Source organism: Phocoena sinus, chromosome X, assembly GCF_008692025.1.
Source record: "Phocoena sinus isolate mPhoSin1 chromosome X, mPhoSin1.pri, whole genome shotgun sequence".
Taxonomy (NCBI): Eukaryota; Metazoa; Chordata; class Mammalia; order Artiodactyla; family Phocoenidae; genus Phocoena; species Phocoena sinus.
Window position 1 is genome coordinate 87,899,132 of NC_045784.1, and position 9,441 is coordinate 87,908,572.

The window sequence follows — 9,441 nt, forward strand, 5'->3', positions numbered from 1 at the left end:
CCCGGCTAGCTGAGGTGCACTAGCCCCCTTCAGGCTGTGTTCACACAGCCAACCCCAGTCCTTTCCCTGGGGTCTGACCTCCGAAGCCTGAACCTCAGCTTCCAGCCCCCGCCTGCCCCGGCGGGTGAGCAGACAAGCCTCTCGGGCTGGTGAGTGTTGGTTGGCACCCATCCTCTGTGCAGGAATCTCTCAGCTTTGCCCTCTGCACCCTTGTTGCTGCGCTGTCCTCTGTGGCTCTGAAGCTTCCCCACCACCAGCCCCCATCTCTGCCAGTGAATGGGCTTCGAAGTGTGTGGAAACTTTTCCTCCTTCACCGCTCCCTCCCAGAGGTGCAGGTCCCATCCCTATTCTTTTGTCTCTGTTTTTTCTTTTTTCTTTTTCCCTACAGAGGTACTTGGGGGAGTTTCTTGCCTTTTGGGAAGTCTGAGGTCTTCTGCCAGCGTTCAGTAAGTGTTCTGTAGGAGTTGTTCTACGTGTAGATGTATTTTTGATGCATTTGTGAGGAAGAAGGTGATCTCCAAGTGTTATTCCTCCTCCGTCTTGAAGGTCCCCCCGCCACCGCTGAGAGCAATTTTAAAAGTAGATACAGAGATTTCTTTTCTAGAGTTGCTAATTTAATAGGTCTGGGATGTAGCATGGGAGCCTGCATTTTGAAAAGTCACCCCACGCATTCCTAAAATCAGTTAAATTAGAGAAACCCTAACTGGGATAGATATAAAAATTGTTGCTTATTGGTCTGCCTGATGAACATTTCTTTTAATCTTAGTTCATGTGTTTTTAAACAACACGAACACTAGTAGCATAGAATATGAAACAGTTTAGAGTTTTACTTTCAATTCATGTAGAAAAATACATACCATATATTTATATGTTTTAATGAAATCACATGCTATATAGTCAATCCTCTGTATCTGCAGGTTCTGTATCCTTGGACTCAACCAACTGCAGATAGAAAATATCCAGGGAAAAAAATTCCAGAAACTTCCAAAGAGCAAAACTTGAATTTGTCGCATTCCAGCAACTATTTACATAACGTTTACATCTTATTCACAGCTATTTACTTACCATTTACATTGTATTAGTTATTATAAGTTATCTTGATGACATTTAGAGTATATGGGAGGATGTGCATAAGTTATATGGAAATACTACACTATTTTATATAAGGGACTTGGGCATCTGCAGACTTTAGTATCTGCGGGGCTCCTGGAACAAACTCCCTGCAAAGACAGCTGTATATGGTTCTTCCACTTGCTTTTTTCCCCCCCTTTAAAAATATTCCTTGGATAATTATTCATGTCAGTAAACATACAAGTATTCATTCTTTTTTTAAAAAAATGAGATAGAATTTATATATAACGTTGTTTAACTTTAAGGTGTACAACATGTTGATTTGATACATTTATATTTGGCAATATGATAACCACCATAGCTTTAGTTATAACCTCTATCACATCACATAATTATCATTTCTCTTTTGTGGCGAGTACATATAAGATCTAATCTCTCAGCAATTTTGAAGGATAATACCGTACTGTTGACATAATCACTATGCTGTGCATTAGATTTCCAAAATTTATTCATTTACTGGATGCAAGCCTGTACCCTTTAACAACATCTCCCAATTTCTCCACCTGTAGCCCCTGGTAACTATCATTCTACTCTCTGTTTCTACGAGTTTGGCTTTTTTAGAGTCCACCTATAAGTGATATCATACAGTATTTGTCTTTCTCTGTCTGGCTTATCTCACTAGGCACACATCCTTTGACAGACACTTAGGTTGTTTCCACATTTTGGTTATTGTGAATAATGCTGCAATAAACATGGGAGTGCAGATATCATTTTGACATTCTGTTTTCATTTCTTTTAGATATATACCTAAAATGGGATTGCTGATGACATAGTAGTTATATTTTTAAGTTTATGAGGAAAATCCATACTGATTTCCATAGTGGCTGAACCAAGTTACATTCCCACCAATAATGTACAAGTGATCCCTTTTCTCCACATTCTGGCCCAAACTTGCTATCTCTTGTCTTTTTTTTTTAAACATCTTTATTGGAGTATAATTGCTTTACAATGTTGTATTAGTTTCTGCTGTATAACAAAGTGAATCAGCTATATGTATACATATATCCCCATATCCCCTCCCTCTTGCATCTCCCTCCCATGGCTCCACGGCATGTGGGATCTTCCCGGACCAGGGCACGAACCCATGTCCCCTGCATTGGCAGGCGGACTCTCAACCACTGCGCCACCAGGGAAGCCCCACATCTCTCTCTCTCTCTCTCTCTCTCTCTCTCTCTCTCTCTCTCTCTCTCTCTTTTTTAGTCTAGGTAAAGGTTTGTCAATTTTGCTTCTGTTTTCAAAAATTAACTCTTAGTTTCATTGATTTTTTCTATTGTTTTTCTCATCTCTGTGTCATTTACCTCTGCTCTGGTCTTTGTTATTTCCTTTCTTCTGCTAACTTTGGACTTACTTTGTTCTTCTTTTTTAGTTCCTTGAGATGTAAAGTTAGGTGATTTATTTGAGTTCTTTCTAGTTTCTTAATATATGCATAAACTTCCCTCTCAAACTGCTTTTGCAGCATCTCACATGATTTCGTATGCTGTGCTTCCTTTTTAATTTATTTTGAAATAGTTTTTCATTTTGCTTCTGATTTCTTCTTTGACCCATTGGTTGTTAAGGAATGTGTTGTATAATTTCCACATATCTGTGTGTCTTCCAGTTTTTCTCTTGTTCTTGATTTCTAGTTTCATAACACTGTGGTCAGAAAATATATTTGATATTATTCTCTGGTCAGCTTCTGCCTTGCCAAGTGTTAGCTTCTTCCTAAGGCTGATGGTTACCCCTGATGCAACTAGAAGGCTGCTTATGGTGACTGAGGGTACATTCTCTGTTTCTGTCACTCAGGAGAAAAGGAAAAATCTCTTCAAACCATGGAATGTAAGGCCTTTTCAATCTGACTGGGCCATTTTAAGATTGTTGGCCACCCTCAACCAGTAACAGTTGTCAGAGAAATTCCAGATCCTGATAGGTTCAGAATAATTAGGACTTGCCCCCAGAAGCTATCAGTGAGATGAGGTGGATTGGACATCCTGATATTTGGAGTTCTGTTAGTGAGGAAGTGGGAAATTGATGTTATGTAAGCATATACTACACTGGATGGCTTAAAAATAAGAATGGCTCAGAACACTCTGACCTCCAAGAGGCCTTGAGTGGTAGATGAAACAGCCAGAAGACACACTGAATAAACTTTGGAAGGAAAGGAGGTAGAACATAAAAAAAGGAAGTTTCCCAAACATGCCAACATTCAGGGGAAGGAAAAAGAGAGAGGGTGGGGCGAGGGGAGGGAGGAGGAGAAAGAGAGAGAAAGGAAGAGAGAGGAAATCTTGAATGTGACTTGGCAAAATCTCCCCAATTGATAGAAATCTGAGGCGTCCCTGGAGTCCTGTGATTAAAAACCAAAACAAGGGGCAGTTTCTCCAAGGTACCAGGTCCACTAAGACCAGTTACCAAGGCTAAGTGGAAGTCATGTGGGTCTGTGCCCACAGATACCCAAGGAACAACCCAGTGGAGAGAATTCCAAGAAGATTAATTCTTCACAGAGTTTCCACTTTCATCACGTACATAACACCTCCCTTCTGTGCCCTGCTCTGTGAACCAGTTCCAGATGTGTTGGGGACATCCCTTCCTCCAGAAGTAGTTAGAAAGTCAGCCTTGAATGTCGTTTAACAACACCTCTAAAAAGCAAAAGCTTTGGTTGTCTCAGCTTTTCATCTTATTGGGGTTTGCAGGGACTTCCACTGGGCATTGCTTGCTCACTTGGCAGGCTCATGACCTCTACCCGAGCTAGGCTACTCTCTCTCTCTCATTATTTCTTTCCAGAACTCCTTCTCCTGGAAAAATGTTCCAATCCTACCCACCTTTCAAGGCTCAACCCAGATCCTTCTCCCTCATGACAGCTTCCTTGGCTCTGTGAGTACCTCCCTTCTTGTACTCCTGTTAAGCTGAGAGAACCCCATAGTTTTTCAATTTTTTTTTTTTTTTTACCAGAAGTTGTTATGTGCAATAGCAGACCTGTCCAGGCACCTCTTGTTCTGCTTCCCCGGTGATATCTTAGACTGTGGTTTATAATTATTTTTGTATCTTTCATAGACTTTAGAGCACTGAGTGATCAGTGAACTGTCCTGTTTCTCCTCTTGCCCTTCTCCAATCCAGTCTCTATATGGGAATTCAAGGAATATTTTAAAGAAGAATTAGAACAAGCTCCTCCTTTCAATTACATACCTTAAATGCCTCCATTACATTTAAATACTTTAAAACAAAATAAAACAAAATGAATCCTTACCATGGCCTTCAGGTCCTGCAAGACTTGGTTCCTGGCCACCTCTCCCACTCAGCCAGGCCATTCTCCCCCTCTATTGATAAGCTCCAGCTACACTGGCCTCCTTTGGTTATAACTGGGCCAAGGACTTTCCTGCCCTAGAGCCCGTGCATGTGCTATGACTCCTGAAAGGTTAACCACTCCCCTGCCACCTCTTCCCACCCCCACCCGACTAACTCATTTCCTCATTTCCCCTTTAGGATTCAACTTAAATAGCATGCCTACTATCATTCCCTGGTCTAGTTCCTCATATTATACCTCACAGAAACTTGTTCTCTTTCTTTATCATAATTTGGGATTACATGTTTGTTTAGTGTTTCTCTTCCCCACTAGATTGTACATTTCATGCTCTGAGGGACCATGTCTGTCTTATTCACCAGGACATATCCAACATTTAGCCCAGTGCCTGACACATGGTAAGTCCCACGAGATAGTAGATTAAATCCTACTAAATTGCCATTTTTAAGTAAAAACCAGGCACACATCAGCAACTTCATAAAGTGCAACATAATACTTTTTGAATTAATGAAAGATGAGACAGGTGAATTATTAAGCAAAGAGAATGAGAAAGGAGCCTGAGGAATATGTTTTACTCTCAGGAATCTGGCTGAGTTGCTGACCCTGAGTCCTTCCCTCTAATGGAAGGAGCACCTCTGATCCTTGTCATGAGTGTCTCTCCCCACTGAATTCCTCAAAGTCCATGCTTCACACTCCCAGGTTTTGTGTTCCTGCTTAAGCTCTATCTCCTCCCATGCTCTTTCATGTTTTCCTCCCTTTTCACAGCTATTTTTGGCAACTAACTCATCAAGGGCATAAGGAATTCTATATGATATTTCTTTACTCCCTTTTGCTGATAAGTTCCCCAATGTTCTTTGCCAGTTCATAATAATATTTGATTTATCCAACTGAGAGACTAAAAAGAAGAATCAGTGGCTGTATTGAATGATGAAGGAAGAAACTTCTTACCCTGGAGAATTACAGCATTGGAGTGGAGTATCTGTGAGGTATTGAAGGCAGAAAGAACCTAAGAAATTTCAGGGTTGCCTCCACTTCACAGTTCCACTTTTCCTTCCCTCTCATATCCAGGAGACAGCAATTACAGCAGTGGTGTGACTCTTGACTCATCATCAGGGCAATTGAGAGAAGGGGAGGGTCACAGAATCTACCAGAGTTCTGAATAAAGTTTGAAAATTATTGTATAGAACAAAACCAAAAATCAGGTATTGGAACAAAAATCATGTATTTCCTGGGTGTCTTGAAAAGATAGAACTTAAGTCCAAGAAGAAGATCTAATGTTGGGGTATTGATTTGGGCTACCAGTGTTTGATACACAGGAGGTACTGCATAAATACACAGTGAATGAATGAATAAATGAGTTGTTTTAGGAAACATCAGCCAATGAAAACCATTAAAGTATAACCTCCCACAGTCTTTTTTCATCTCTATGTATATTTCAAACAGAAGTAGGTTCATTTGGTATATACTGTGGCAAAATCTTATGTTATAAAATAAAGCAGACTGCTTTGCTGTTGATGTTGTTGTTTTTGCCTTTCCTTATTAAAAGTGTACCTTTCACTTTTTGGTTTCCAGTTCAGCATGTAAGGAGCTTGAAAGCCACCATGCCCATTCTCACACAATAAAAAGCTTACAAATTTAAAATCAACAATTCTTAGACCATCAGAGAATTGAGATCACAGGGCAAACTACTGTCCTCACAAATTGGAGAGATAAACAGGTGTATATAGAGAATTACAACTTACTGGAGCAGAAACTCAGGAGCAGACCACTGCTGGAGCCAGAACCATGATAGGAAAACAATCTATAATTAATTTCTGGGGGCTCAGTGTGGACAAGCTTAAGAGTTAAAAACTCTGGTGGACCCAGTCTATGGGTCCCTCCTCATTTTCTTGAGTTTTATCTCCAAGAGCCATACAGTTCCTCACAGTGAAGATCAGAGTAAAGTACTCTCAGGCTTCTAGCAAGGGGAGGGGAAAAGTAGCCATTTTGAAATACACCCAAAGAATTTGTTTTTCTTAAAAAGACCTGCCCTCATAAGAAACTAATTAAACTGGGGGAAGGAAAATACCCAACTCTTGTTCTCTCCAGTTTTTCAAGTGGGGGAAGGGAAATATCCCCCTCTAGCATTCCTGACTCACCTAATTGCGCAGGCAGGACTGAGGAGCACTTTTGAAGGTCACAGCCCATGGCACAGTCACACTAGAAGACTGAAACTTAATCATAAGATAGTAGAACACTTCCCTTCCCCCCACATCTTACCATCACACCAATAAGCTTCCTGTAAAATAAGAGAGGGATACAATGGAAAAAATTGCACATTGCATGTATAAGAACTTACTTAAAAAGAAGTCTCTAGTAAAATCCAAAGTCAACAGGAAAGACAAAAGCAAGGACACCAGAGGAAATTTTAACCTCTGATACCTACAGCTACAGCAAACAGTGAAAACAGTGTAACTTCTAGTCAGGTAAACATATGCCTCACACTAAAAGCCTATGTATCTCAATTCTTTTTCCTCAGTACATTATGTTTGGATTTTAACAAAAACTTATGTCATAACAAATATAAAAAAAAATAGTTTGAAGAGAGAGAGAGAGCAAGTATTAGAACCAGACTCAGATATGATAGATTTTGGAATTATCAGACCAAGAACTTATGGTGAGAGCTCTAATAGGTAAAGTAGACAACATGCAAGAACAGTTTGGTAATGTAAGCATGGAGATTGAAAGAGTCAAAAGTAAATGCTAGGGCTTCCCTGGTGGCGTCGTGGTTGAGAGTCCGCCTGCCGATGCAGGGGACACGGGCTCATGCCCTGGTCCGGGAGGATCCCACATGTTGTGGAGCAGCTGGGCCCATGTGAAAAAAAAAAAAAAGTAAATGCTAAAAACAAAAACATTGTAAGAGAAATGAAGAATGTCTTTCATAGGCTCATGCCCATAGACTGGGCATGGGTGAGGAAACAATCGGTGAGATTAAAGATATGTCAGTAGAATCTTCCCAAACTGAAAAGTAAAAAGAAAAAAAGAAAGAAAATGATAGAATAGAATATCCAAGAACTGTGGGACAATTACAAAAGGTGTAACATATATGTAATAGGAATAGCAGAATTAAAAGGAAGAAAGGAACAGAAGAAATAGTTGAGTAATAATGGATAAGAGTTTTCCAAAATTAATGACAGATATTAAACCACAGATCAAGAAAGCTCAGGAATACCAAGCAGTATAAATACCAAACAATGTACACCAATGTATATCATATTTGAACTTCAGGAAATCAAAGTCAAAGAGAAAATATTGAAAGAACACAAAGAAGGGGAAAAAAACCTATAGAGGAGCAAGGATAAGAATTAAATCAGACTTCTCTTCAAAAACCATGAAAGCAAGAAGAGAGTGAAGTAAATCATTTAAAGGTTTGAAAAGAAAAAAATCACTAGTTTAGAATTCTGTATCCAATGAAATTATCCTTCAGAAGTGGAGAGATAAAGACTTTCTCAGACAAACACAAATTGAGGGAGCTCGATCCAGTTTATATTAGATGCAGGAATTCAAGTATTGTTCAACATACAAAAATTGATCAGTGTAATTCACTACATCAACATAATGAAAGAAAAAAACCCCACACAGTTATTTCAATTGATGCAGGAAAAGCATTTTACAAAATTCAACACCATTTCATGATAAAAAATACTCAATAAACTAGGAATAGAAGGAATCTACCTCAACATAATAAAAGACATATGAAAAACTCATGGTAAGCATCATACTCAATGGTGAAAGAATGAAAGCTTTCTTTCTAAGGCAAGGAGCAAAGCAAGTATGTCTATTTTCACCACATCTATTCAACATTGTACTAGAAGTTCTAGCCAGAGCAATGAGGCAAGAAAAATAAATAAATAAAGGCATCCAAATTGGAAAGGAAGGAGTAAAATTATCTGTAGATGATATGATCTTATATGTAGAAACCCTAAAGACTCTACAGAAAGCTGTTAGAACTAATAAATGAATCCAGAAAATTAGCAGAATACAAAGTCAACATGCAAAAATCAATTGTGTTTCTACAATATAACAATGAATAATCTGAAAAGGAAATTATGAGAATGATTTCATTTATGATAGTATCAAAAGAATGAGAAAATAGAAATTAAGGATGTTAAAGACTTGAACAATAAAAACAGAACATTGCTGAAAGAAATGAAAGAAGACATAGACAAATGAAAACACACCCCATATTCATGGATTGGAAGATATAACATTGTTCAAATGTCAACACTATCCAAAACAATATATATATTCAATGTGATCCTTATCAAAATCCCAATGATGTTTTCCACAAGTATAGAAAAATCTATCTTTAAATTAATATAGAATCTCAAGGGACCATAAATAGCCCAAACAACCTTGAAATGAAAGAACAAATTTGGAGGACTCACACTTCTTGATTTCAAAACTTACTACAAAGCTACAGTAACCAGTGTGGTAATGGTATAAAGACAGACATATAGACAAAAGGAAAAGAATAGAGATCCCAGAAATAAACACTCATGTATCTAGTCAAATGATTTTTTTTCTTTTTTTTTGCAGTACACGGGCCTCTCACTGTTGTGGCCTCTCCCGTTGCGGAGCACAGGCTCCGGACGCGCAGGCTCAGCAGCCATGGCTCACGGGCCTAGCTGCTCCACGGCATGTGGTATCTTCCCGGACCGGGGCACGAACCCATGTCCCCTGCATCGGCAGGCGGACTCTCAACCACTGCGCCATCAGGGAAGCCCTAGTCAAATGATTTTTGACAAGGGTGCCAAGACTATTCAATGGGAAAAGAAAAGTCTTTTCAACAAATGGTGCTGGGAAAACTAAATATTCACATGCAAAAGAATGAAGTTGGACCCTTACCTAACAACATATGGAAATGTTAACTAAAAATGGATCAACGACCTAAATGTAATATCTAAAACAATAAAACTCTAAAAAGAAAACAAAAGCTTCACAGCATTGGATTTGGCAGTGATTTCTACGATATGACACCAAAGACACAGATAACA